Source organism: Phaseolus vulgaris, chromosome 11 (genome assembly GCF_051622355.1).
Source record: "Phaseolus vulgaris cultivar YP4 chromosome 11, ASM5162235v1, whole genome shotgun sequence".
NCBI classification, from domain to species: domain Eukaryota; kingdom Viridiplantae; phylum Streptophyta; class Magnoliopsida; order Fabales; family Fabaceae; genus Phaseolus; species Phaseolus vulgaris.
Genome location: NC_143508.1, coordinates 42746284 through 42759727, shown reverse-complemented (window position 1 = coordinate 42759727; position 13444 = coordinate 42746284). Strand labels below are relative to the sequence as shown.

The 13444-nt window shown below is 34.4% G+C and overlaps 2 pseudogenes; both read right to left on the bottom strand.

The window, feature by feature from the left end:
- Positions 1 to 727: 727 nt before the first annotated feature.
- On the bottom strand, positions 728 to 2106 carry LOC150023271 (uncharacterized; annotated as a pseudogene).
- Positions 2107 to 4004: 1898 nt separating this feature from the next.
- On the bottom strand, positions 4005 to 6355 carry LOC150023270 (uncharacterized; annotated as a pseudogene).
- Positions 6356 to 13444: the final 7089 nt, after the last annotated feature.

The window sequence follows — 13444 nt, the reverse complement described above, 5'->3', positions numbered from 1 at the left end:
TGTTCATCGTGTTACAAAAGCCATTAATTATTAATTAGATCGTTTATTATATTTGTATATTCTGTTCCTTCCTATTCCTTTAATTAAAAATTGGATTATAAAATATTTTCTCTCTTAATTATTACTTTTTTAACAAAACGTTATTTTCAACTTTTAACAAAGATCGATAACTACGTTCTTGGTTTTCATTTTTGACTTTTCATCTTTACAGAAGAGTCAAAAATTTAATCACTCTAATTATGTGCACTAAAAAAATAACCGATTTACCTACGAACAAAATCTGTATGTAAGAGCGGAAATTCGTAGGTAAATCAGCATTACCTATGGATTTTCCACGGAAAAAATTCATATGTAATGTTGGCGTCGATAATTTACCTACGAAATATGAACTCGTGGGTAACATCAGTCCGTCGGTAATACCCACGAACATCAGTCCGTAGGTAATTCCGTATGTAATCATACATCCATCAAAATGTCTATTCATACATTTAAATGAATGACTTTTTTAAAACCTGTATAATTTAACATATCCAACACACATTTAATTTCAAATTCAAATATAACATAATTAAAATCTCATCATATAAAAGATAACATAATATAAAGTCAAGTCCACTTGAAACATCTAAAAATCAAAACAAACTTGAAACATAACTAAAAATCCTAATTCAAAAATCAAGTGAACTTGTAATGTATTTTGTTGTTCAAAAAAACTACAAACATAATCCTAATAGTCTACATAATGATTATCGTCATCTTGTTGTTGCGTAGGTGGTTCCTTTTGCCTTGGTGGTTCTTGTGGCGACAATACTTGTTGAGATTGTTGTGCAACAGAACTTCGTGCTTCGGGAGGAAGGAAAGGAAGAATGATACTAACCAATGATTTCACATGCTCGGTGAGTTTATCATTGTGTTCCTTATAATTTCGAACTTCTTCCTTTAGCAACAAAACGCTTGGTGAATCCTCAGAGGAACTCGAAGGTTGATTATAGGTGAGAGTATTACCACGTTTAAAGTTATGAGCCAAGTCTCCAACCCCGTAGATTCGACCTTTCTTCTTGCCACCTGCTGCAAGAAGCCAACTTTCAAGTCTAATTCTATCTTCCTCTGCAAAATCTATAGGGGATGATCCAGATGCAACCTCTGATCTGACTTGTGAAAGTCTACTCTGAAATTCTTCCTATTATTGATACACAAAAATAATGTCATATGTACAATATATAACTAAAATAAAGACAAATAACAACAAAATGTAACTCATGTGTGTACGTCTCGATCTTTCATCAATAAATTCACCACTACTTTTTCGTATATGAGTCTGCATAAATACCTCATCAATATATGCAGGACGACCCAATTCTTTTGCCTATAAACAACAAACATAAATAATATTATTTTTATGCAAAACAATATCATCCAACTTCTTAAACTTGGTATAATCCAATGTAGTATTATCAAATATCTAACCTTCAAACATTGTATAATAGAATAATATGTAATCATAAAACATAATTCAAAACCAATTGCAAACAAAGTCCAATGCAACTTATATGTTTCGTGAATACATACCATGCGAATGGCATACTCATGTGTACTAATGGAGCCACCTGTGTGTAAAGAACCACCTGTATAAGATGTTCGGTTCTTTTGGTTTTGAATACACTTGGAACGAAAGTCAGGCGAATTCCACTGAGATAGCAAAGAAGTCTAGACATCATCAAACATCCAAATAGGCTTTTTCCCATTTTTTCTAGCTTCCATGAGCATTTCAGATAACCTATGTGTGACTTTTGAGTGGAAGTTTTTTTTAATCCTTTCCTCATGTTCAGGTTTCCAACAAACTTTTTTCTATGTAAACACAAAATTTATAGTTAAAAAAGTGAAGAAATTTTTAATACAACACTTTAAAGAAATAATAACTGAGAATTCAATTATGGAAGATGCCAAATACCAAAACAAATGGACATTTTAATTAAATGCAACAAGTATAATATAACAAGTATTGTTAATACTAAATATAAGAAGAAATACTTTAAAACGTATAAGAAGAAATACTTTAAAACGTTTGAAGAAGATTTCTCTGTCTTCATTAGTCATTGAACCCCATGTAAGCAATGACTGACAATATTGTTGTTTAATGATGAATGTGATTGCCTGTGATGCAACCCTACATGGATGAAACCTTAAAAAAACAAGTAATAAAGAAATTATTAGATAATAAATTGATAAAAGAAATAATGTGAAAGATTTTATTTATGGTCTTTACTTACCCATTACCATAAGGTGAAATCATAGGAAGAGCATGACCAACTGAGAGAGTGTCATCCTCATTGTTTGATTTTGCATCACCTCTATTAGGATAAATCTGTGCACCTTCCCCAATAGCACAATCTTTGATTCTAGAAGGCACTGATAGCGGTGAGGGTGTTGATAATGGTGTAACCCTTGGCAATGGTGATGGTACTGATGATGTTGAGGGTCATGTACCTGATGGAGAAGGCGCTGATGCCACAACTGGGGTTGGGGAAGATGTGGTGGGAGAATTGTCTCTTCTTGATTGAAAAGGTATGTCTGTAGTCGTAGGACATGGAAAAGATGCAGCGGTAGAGATAGGCGTGAGACCTGGGGTAGGAGAAGATGTATGTGCAGGAGTTGGGAATGGGGAAGGTACATGTGCAATAGGAGCATTTGGTGGGGGTGGAATATTTACTTTAAGCACATATTGTGGCCTTTTACGCTTCATTACCCTTTTCCCCTTATTTTGACCAGATAAGTAAGGTTTTGGTTGGTCACATCCTCCTGAAGACATCTATAACAAAAAAATTATATTATCAATTATAAATGAAAGGAACATATTGCAATTAAAAACACACAACATAATAAAAGTTTCTTTCACAGAAGAATCATTGTGTTATTACATAAACAAGAAAATAGCAACACTAACAATCACATAATGTATTCATAACACATAATTCAATCATCATCAAATTCATGTTCTTCATTGTCTTCTTCTGAATCATTTCGTTCAAGTTGCCCATCTTCACTATCCTCTCCAGTATAATCATTTTCAGTGTCCCCATTTTCACTATCTTCAAACTCCTCTTCATTATCCTCTTCTTGAAAATCTTGAAATTCATTATCTTCGTCCACTTCTTCAACATGAACCTGCGAATGTTGGAATCCTGAAATACCTTCAACTTCAATTACTTCATTTACATGTGACATTTCATCTATTTGGTAAAGAACATCATCTTCCATATCAAGAGATTCAATGCGACCTCTAGGCTTTGTTTTAATTGCAACACACCAACTTTTTTTGTCCTTTCTTGATGTCGGATAGGGGACATAATATACTTGTCTTACATTATGTGCAAGGATAAATGGATCAAAGGGTAAATACCTTTTCTCCATGTGAATGTCCACAATTCCATATTTAGGATCCACTATTGTACCTCTATGTGATGGATCAAACCACTGACAATAAAATACCACCACTTTCTTTGGGGAGCTCGAAGAATTGTACTCTAGCTCATATATGTGTTCAATGAATCCATAGAAATCATCATGGCCTCCTTCCGTGAGCCCCTTTACATAAACACCACTATTTATTGTTTTTTTTCCCCTTGCTCCATGCATGAGTGTGAAATTTGTGCCGATTGACGAAGTAAGTGTGCCATTCATTAGCACATGTGAAAGGGCCATATGATAATTCCCTTAAGTGTATGTTTCTTACATTTAAAGGCTCACTTGTAACCTACAAAGGCAAGAGATACTGACTTATTTATATTTTTTTAGGTTATATAAGACATAACTTAATCACATTGAGTTGATCATACCTGACCTGTAAACCATTCAGGGAAATGTGCATGTATATCATTTGATGCATTTGATGAGCTTATTTGTTTAGATTGCAAGAATGAACTGTGAAACATATTAACACAATCAAGAATGGTTTATTTAGAGGATCAATTTTGTCAAAAATTGAAGTCAATTATTTGATATACTCACTCGAGGTATGGTTTTACTTTGTCGCAATTGATCAAAACATGAACATGGACATAGTTCCATTTTTTATGGTTGAACCAATGGATTAACTTTTTTCCTGAAGAACGACCAGGCTGGTTAAAGATGGATAACATTGATGGAAAACTTTCAATTCCACGAGGTATTTCATTTCTACGATTTCGTGGTGACAACATGAAGTTCTTGAAATAGTGGAAACAAAAGTGAATTGTTTCTCGGTGCAAGTAAGATGCAGAAATTGATCCTTCAACTTGAGCCTTATTTTTCACTGAGCGTTTAGAATCACCCATAAACCTATAATTAAGTAAATTGGAGATGGATTTAGACAAATAAATGAACTATTTTGACATAATAACAATAATATTTTTCATACCTTTCAAATGGATACATCCATCTATATTGAACTGGTCCACCAAGTCTTGCTTCATTTGCAAGATGAATTGGAAGGTGTTCCATTGAATCAAAGAATGCAGGGGGGAATACTCTCTCCAACTTGCAAAGAATGATTGAAATATTTTCTTCCATTCTAACCAAGTCATGATCCTTTATTGTTGTCGAGCACAAATCTTTGAAGAAATGGCTGACTTCGATAAGTGGATTCAAAACATGCACTGGTAATGAATGAAATGCAATAGGAAGTAAACACTCCATGAATATATGGAAATCATGACTTTTCATTCCAAGCATCTTCCCCCTGTCTACATCCACACATCTTGCCAAATTTGAAGAATAACCATCAGGCATACAAAGTTCTTTTATCCATTGATAAACTAACTTTGATTCCCCTGTAGTTAAAGTGTAATTTGCTTTTGGTTTTAGAATCTTCCCATTAGCTTGCAACTTTAACTCCAAATCAGGTCTCCTACAATGCAATGTTAGGTCTTTTCTTGCCTTATCATTGTCCTTTGTTTTACCTTTTACATCCATGACGGTGTTAAATATATTGTCAAAGAAATTTTTCTCTATATGCATAACATCAAGATTGTGCCTCAATAAATTATCTTTCCAATATGGAAGATCCCAAAAGATACTTCTTTTTGTCCAATTATGCCACTCTCCATAACCTGGTAATTTGGACATGTGAGGCTCATCTATGACTGTTGGTAGATTCCTAACTATATTCCAAACCTCTTCAGATGTAAACATAGGTGGTGGTCCACCCATTTCAACTTTGTCCTTTTTGAAAGCCTTTTTATTCCTCCTAAATGTATGATCATTAGGCAGGAACCTACGGTGTGAGTCAAACCAACTATTTTTTTTTTCATGTTCTAATCTAAAAGGCCTTTGTGTGCTCCAAGCAATACGGGCAAGCCAATTTACCTTGAGTCCCCCAACCAGACAACATGCCATATGCAGGGAAGTCATTAATTGTCCACATTAGACTTGCTCGCATCATAAAGTTTTGCTTCCTTGAAATATCGTATGTTTGAACACCACTCCACAACTTTTTAAGATCATCGATAAATGGTTGCAAATAAATATCGATACGAGCCTTCAGATTATGTGGACCGGGAATGAGACAACTCAAAAACATATAGGGTCTAGACATGCACATTTCAGGAGGAAGATTATATGGGGTGACAATTACTGGCCAACAAGAGTAAGGTTTTGTTGATGCTTGAATATATGGATTAAATCCATCAGAGCATAAACCAAGTCGTATATTACGTGGCTCAGCGGCAAATTCAGGATGTAATTGATCAAAATGTTTCCAAGCTTCACCATCTGAGGGATGTCGTAGCACACCTGAAGGTCTTCTATTGTCATAGTGCCATGTCATTTGTCCTGAAGTTTGCATAGATGCAAACAATCTTTGTAATCTTGGAATTATAGGAAAATAGAACATTCTTTTCAGAGGAATTGGTTTTCTTTTACTTGTTCCAACTTTTGGGTCATGATATCGTGCATGATGACAAAATTTACACTGTAGTAGTCGTCTATCATTTTTCCCATATTCATTGTCATAAAAAAGCATACAACCTTTTACACAACAATCTATCCTCTTAGCCTTCAACCCCAACATTGACACTAACCTCTTAGCATCATAATAACTTTTTGGCAAACCCTCTTTTATTGGTGTAGCATCCGACAACATTGTTGTGATGAAATCTAAGCATTGGTTAGGAACATTCCAATTAGACTTGCAAGCTAACAATTTCATACACATTGATAATTTAGAATCTACAGCCCCTTCAAACAATGGCTCATTAGCCTTTAACAACAGATCATAAAATCTCTGAGCTTCTTCATTGGGAGGCTCCTCTCTGTTATTAAAATTAGATGGTTCAAATGTCTCATGTTGCCCAAGAGCATCGTACACCATGTCTTGCATTGCTACATATTATTCACTTTCATCCACATGTACATCACTACTTGAAACACGAACGTGATCGTCATTGTCATTAACATGTGGCACTTGTTCACCATGATGAATCCAAACATGATAATCATACATGAAACCGTTTTTATAGAGGTGAAGCTTGACCATTTCAATTGGAAAAATCTTTGTACATTGACATTTATCGCATGGACATCTAAGCTTCCTTTCATTCAAATAAGATTGTTGTTGACAAGCTTTAATGACAAACTCTTCAACCCTATTCACAAAACTTTCTTTTAAACCCCCTCTGCCAATATAGCATCTATCGTACATCCAACTACAATTTACATGAAAGCATTCCATGTTCTGAACCAACGACAACTAAAGATTGAAGTTGCCACAAAGATGCCTTTAGCCCTTTAATGTATTAAAAAAGAGTATTATAAGTTACTTCACCCTGAACTAGCAAGTAATGTAACAATCAATTGTGTTAAAAAATGATATCTATGAACAAAGCATCTCTTAAACCAATATAAAGATATCTCTTAATAAGAAAGAGTTTCATAAATTATTGCATTATATGACAACATCAATTACTTATATAAGTTCTATGCAGGACATCAATCACTTCATAATCTACTTTTCTCCATTATGATATAAACAAACAATTGTCATAAACTACAGGTCTATATAGTATGTAACTTCAGTTAATACCATTCAAAAAAACAACAAAAAATAAAGCAAATTTTAGACCCACTTATTCTAGTAAAAGAGGTTCAACATGCCACCAATTAGAGAAAATAATGTACATCCTAATAAATTGCAATGGGCATGAGCATACTTAAATCTATTTCAGAAAGACTTACCTCTTACAAATCCTTTCAACTGATATGATAAAAATCCTAAACTGTTTAAAACCTTCAAAGCAACATCCTGCAATTTTAAAAGTACAGTCAAAATTATAATACAAAAATATTAGTTTGTTTCAAAAATATTTGCTCAAGATAATATCTACTAAGAGAAGTTGAGAAAGAAAAATAGATAAATGATATCCCAACAATCAACAACCTAAGAGATAATTAATTGAGACTAATATTTTCATTTCTACTCTAACAATTACAATATTTGAAGAAAGGAGAAGTGTGAATAGAATGGGCAATGGTTTATTGGATTATGAAGGAAACAAGAGTTATGCTAAGTTATACATTATTTCTGCAGTTTATGGTTGAGAAAGGTGGTTTGATGTAGGTACTTGCCTAGTAGTACAACACTAAGACGGGCTAAAGGAGGCAATAAAGATGGAGCTGGTAAGAAAAAGGACGAGTGATATTCAAGATTTGGAAGATGCAGAGAAAGCAAATCAGATTGGTGTCGAAGAAGATTCTGCTCGGCCAAAGAGGGAGCTGAGAGGGAGTGGGAGTCTGTTGGAGATCTCTAAGTAGCAGGATTGGTGCTGCTGGATCAACGGATATCAACATGGTGGTGATTTGAGAAAAGAAAGGGCATCGAGGATCATATGTTTCAATGGTTTTTTTCTGGTGAGGAACTTGTGCAGCAGGATCAAATTTGGCTCACTATTTGGCACAAGTTGTTTTCGTTATTTGAAAAACTTTTGGTAGAAAGAATGGTTTATTAGATGTATCTGTTAATTATGTTCTGTTTGAGTCTTGTTGGTTTTCTGAATGACAAAAGTAACAACGACAAAGCAAACAATAAACAGTTCAAGTAAAGCCAAGGAAGCACAATGTGAGGAGTGAGAAACAGGGTAAAATAAGTATGAATCTCGTAACTATGAGCTATACTAAAAGAAAAACAAGGAAAGGATCAGAAAAATTAAATTGCAATGAAGGACACAAGGATTAATTCCATAACTAAAAGTTCTCAATGATAAATTACTTACTAGAACTCACATTAGAGTTTTCTTTATAAATTTAAGGAGAGATTTTTTCTTTGGCACGTGTTCCTTTTCTAAGTCAATTTATTCACTACATATCAGATAGACAGCTGTGTTCTTAACCACCAAATCATGACCAAAAATGAAGACCATATATAAAGAATAATCTTACTCAATTATTGTCTAACCGGGGATTATTGTCTAATATTGACAATACTCTATTCCATTCTTTTTTCGTCCTTCCATATAAATAAGTTCCAATGACTTCAAGAGCAAGAGGTAATCCTCCACAATAAGCAAGTACTCTTCTTACAAGGAATAACAACAGTCTAATAACTACTATAAACAACAGCAGAGATACCAGCACAAGCCTAAAGCTAAAAGTTGTGGCAACAACCAGAAATCGAATTCCAGTGCCTCCAACTAAACGAGAGAAAACCACATAACATGAGAGCCAATCCTTTGATTGCAGCCAACATTGTAAGGAGCAGGACAACTCCCACACTTAACCCAACCACGCCCCCAATGCTGCTGCACTCTGGTTAAGCATGAACTAGAAAAAGAGAACGGTTGAAGCAGCAGCGTAGAGTAACTCTCTCCCTGTGACTAACTTTTTGGGCTTCAGATTCACCTTTTGCTCCATCCTTCTTACTCCAATACGACTGGAGGCACCAACACTTCAATGTACAAAGATATACCTGCAGAACTACACCCACTTTAGGTAGAACCAAGTCTGGCAGCTGTGATTTGTCATCTCTATGCTTACGCCAGAATCTTTACAGCCCCTGCCTACAGAGTATGTGCCTAGGCATCACCAGAAGCTTTGAATGCATAGAAAGGCTCTAAGTTTGAAGAGAGCTGGCTATACGTATTAAATCCTACATTCTTACAGAAGCGTCCAACATCCCACTCCCAACCCAGCTTAGTCATCTTACATAGTTGTACCAGCCAAGGCAGCATTCCACAACTGGCGACAGACATCTGCCCAACTCTCCTTATTTAGCAGCCTAGAATTTCACCTACTGCAGTCACTAAATCCATCCGCCTTCCAGTAACACCAGCAGAGCACTTAGCAAGTCCACATCAGTTCAGCCTCAAAGATTGCCCCATACCTGGACCATATACCCGTGCAATTCCCCATTATATCATAAAACACCAGGCTGAACAGAATAAATTCCTTGTTCCTAGCAAAAGACTCTCTAGACAACCTTCTACTCGTGGAAAACAGCGAGACTTAATGCCATACAACGTTATCTACAGCCAGGTCATCAACCAAACATAATCTCAAAGAGGTTGGTTGTTTAAAAGAACTTGGAGCCCACTTAATTCCAGTGTTGATGATCCTCTACCAGGAGATTGCTATTATAGATAACAAGAAGTCCTACACTTCTTCAATTTACTTCCAACCCATATTGTTGGTGCAGCTTGCTTTTATTCAAGCACTTATTACACCATTTGCTCGCTGTCCAGCAAAGCTTCTCCATCCAACCCCTCCTTTATCAGGCAAGCCGAGATCCTTATATACTACCTCAGAATCCACACAGCTCCTAGAGATTCTGAAGTTCAACTAACTCAGTTTCCTCCTCCATACCACCTCCTTCCAGTACAACCAGCTCAAGCTTGTGCTGACATCCTGGGAGTCCTCCAAGTCTCACAGTGAGTATGGAGCATAAACCCTCATGTGACCTTGTATAACAGGTTCTACAAAATCTGAGCACATATTCATGGTTCATGTGACCCTGCTGGGTAAAAAAGCAACACAAACTAGGACCTGCTAAACTTCTTGCCTCAGCTCCAGAAACTCCGCCTATATACACAAGTCAGCATAAGCCAAACTAGAAGACTCTAGATCCCCTGCATCAACCTCTTAGAGAGCAAAATTCATACAGCAGTCCTTCACCCATACCAACAACTTCTCACCTTAAGCTTAACTCATCTTATCACCTGGGATCCTATTTGTAGCTATTTATGCACAACATCTAATTATACATTACGTATTATTTATAGGTGCTAAACGGTGGAAGCGATGAGCCACAACACCGCACCGCTCACCTCTCTAAACTCACTTTAAATGTCAAGTAATCCAACAGAACATATCCAACAGAACATTATCGTACACTAAATCAAAGAAAAAAATTCAATACCTTTCTCTCGATGAAGAAGTTCGTAAATCGCCCTTGAATCGTCTGCGCTTCAGGCCACCATCACGACCACGACGAAGCTTTCCATTGGGTTTTCACAACATTTTTGAAGTCACCATTCAAGATTTAGGTTTACAATCAGGAACACCAGATTAGAGCTTTTGGTTTCACAAATTGAAACCAAAAATTGGGGATTTCAGTGTAGATTTGGGAAGACACGGATTTGGGTTGAAATCTTGGAACGAAATAGAGACTGGGAGAGAAAAAACGGGAACTTCAAAGTTTCATTCTTTGGACGTTTTAGAGCTTTGAAGGTGTTACAGTTTCGGTTTCTCACATTCTCACGGTTCGGTTTAGGATTTCAGAACCTCCATTGACGTTTTCAAACAAAAACTCCAGTGTTTTAGTTTAGGAAATCTGTTTCAGTGAAGGGAACAAGAGTGTGAGAGTGTTTGAGAGGTGAGTGGAGAGGAATGTTCCTCAGAAGGAAACCAACATATGTTTTTTTTAAAAAAATTACTTTAAAATACATTAAAACTTCCCACCACCTTAACTTTCGTACGTAAAGTCATTTATCCCCTTTTTATGTAGAATAACATTACCTACGAAATCTTTGGTAGGTAAAAACCTATTTACATACCAAAAAAAGTTCATGGGTAATTATCCATGGGTAATACAGCTTTTTCTTGTAGTGGTGGTCGATGAGTGAGTTATCGATATAGGATCAAACACTAAATACAAATTAATCATTAAAATTAAATTTTATTTTAAGATAATCAATCAAACATAATAAGGACACAGAATCTTTATTTAATTATAATATTAATTTGGTAAGTTTTCTCAAACACTAATCCATTTAAGAAGAAGACATCAAGAAAATGAAGTTTACAAATAAGCATGAGCAATTATTGCAAAACGTAGGGTCTTTTTACTATGATGGGGTTATTTTTTTTGTTTTTATTAAAATGGGGTTCGTTTAAAAAAAATTACAAATTTAAGCAAGTCGTGCGCACAACTTGATATGCACAAGTCGTCCCAATTTGGCACGACTTCTGCCTTGTCATACTGAAGTCGTGCCAACTTGACACGACTTTTGTCCTGTCATTACTTCTCAAGCTATTTATTTTGCAAATTCACAACAATAATTCTCTATTTATTTTCCAAATACAATAAATTTTCATTTATCTATTTATTTCCAAATTCAATAACATTTTTCTTCATTTTTTAATTAATCAAATAATCAAGTTATTGTATTACATTACCGTCAAACATGATTCACACCCGATTATCCAATTTTTTGTTCCTTAAAACTAGCACTCTTAGAAAATTATGTATCAAATTATTTTTTAACATTACATAACTTACTACCCAATATATAAACAATAAAATTAAAATAAAAAAATAAACAAATTATGACGTGGCAGAAGTCGTGCCAACTTGGCACGACTTCAGTATGACAGGGCAGAAGTCGTGCCAAGTTGACACGACTTCAGTATGACATGACAGAGTCGTGTCTAATTGGGACGATTTGTGCATATGAAGTCGTGTCGAATTAACACGATTTGCCTAAATTTGTAATTTTTTTTTAAACAGATCTCATTTTGGTAAAAAGCAAAAAAAATAACCCCACGGTCAAAAACCCGCAAAAAGTATAATTAAGGATAATGTTCACTATGTTGAGCACCATACACTAGAGTTGCGATTGACTTAGAGAAAGTTAGTGTATTTTTTTTACTTTGTTTCTTATTAACAACCTAAAATGTCTCGATTATATTACTTAACAAACCGACGTAAAAATGATTTTGACGTCACTTCTATTCATATCAATTATGTAAATAAAGGAATTTATCCAAAATAATCTTAAAAGCCATTTCACATTAATTATTTAAGGCAAATGATATGTTTTCATGATTATATATTTAGAGCAGGCTTTTGCTCTATCTTTTCCTAAGGCTTTTAGTTATCTCGTTTATATATTCAATTCAAAAGAAAATTGATTAATGAAATATGATAAAAAAAATTATTAAAATAAAAATCATTATTAATTTGAAATAATGATTAAGGTAATAATAGTTACTTACTTAGGATTAAGGTAGTAAGTAACAATATGAAGAGGCATATGTAATTGCATAGTTTTGATTTCTGAAATTTGTGACTATTTATTCTTTAACTGTATCTATAACTTCATATATATATATATATATATGTTATAACAGATTTTGCATTTCCATATACAAGTTTTAACACTTTCACAAGTGGAGTTACACAGTTCAAACAATATTTGATGGATTTTCAGAATCTATCATCACATAAAACAATGTTCACCACTAGTTTACCTTCATTTTTACTAGCACGATTACTCGTTGTCCATTCTTGTGAAACTAACATACCTTGAAGAGCATTTTTCCATTGTGTTATGCATTGTAGGGTAAGAAAAGCAATTGCAAATCTCGTGATTGGTGGAGCTAATTTTTTTTCTTTGAATACTTTTAATACAAGTTTAGGACCCATGTGTGTCTATAAATAAAAGTTGTGATCTTTTTGACATTTGCAATTGTATTATAAAGTACTAGGACCGACCAATGTCTTCAAGAATTAAATCAAGACAATAGTTTTACAAGAAGATCAAAATAATTTCGTTCTCTTTTCCTCTAACATTTTTCCTGTTGCCACAAAAATAGAAGCATCATTAGTCACAACTTGCACAACATTATCCTTCCCTATTTCTTCTACCACAAAATCTAATAGTTCAAACTATTTGACATTCTTAATCACATTACTAGTCTCAATAGATTTTAAGGAAATTATTCCATTTGGACTATTTACCAAAAATTTGGTAAGAGACCTTCATTTTCCATTTATATCCAACCATCACACATCAAAGTACAACCACATTTATCTCATTCAACCTTATATTTCTCCAAACTAGCTTGGATTTGTCAACTATCTTTTTCAAATAAGACATCCTAACTTTATGATAAGTAAGGGGCATTAAACCCTTTCCATATTTAACAATATATTTTAACATTTAAACAAAATAAGGAGCTTCTTAGCAAATTAAATGGT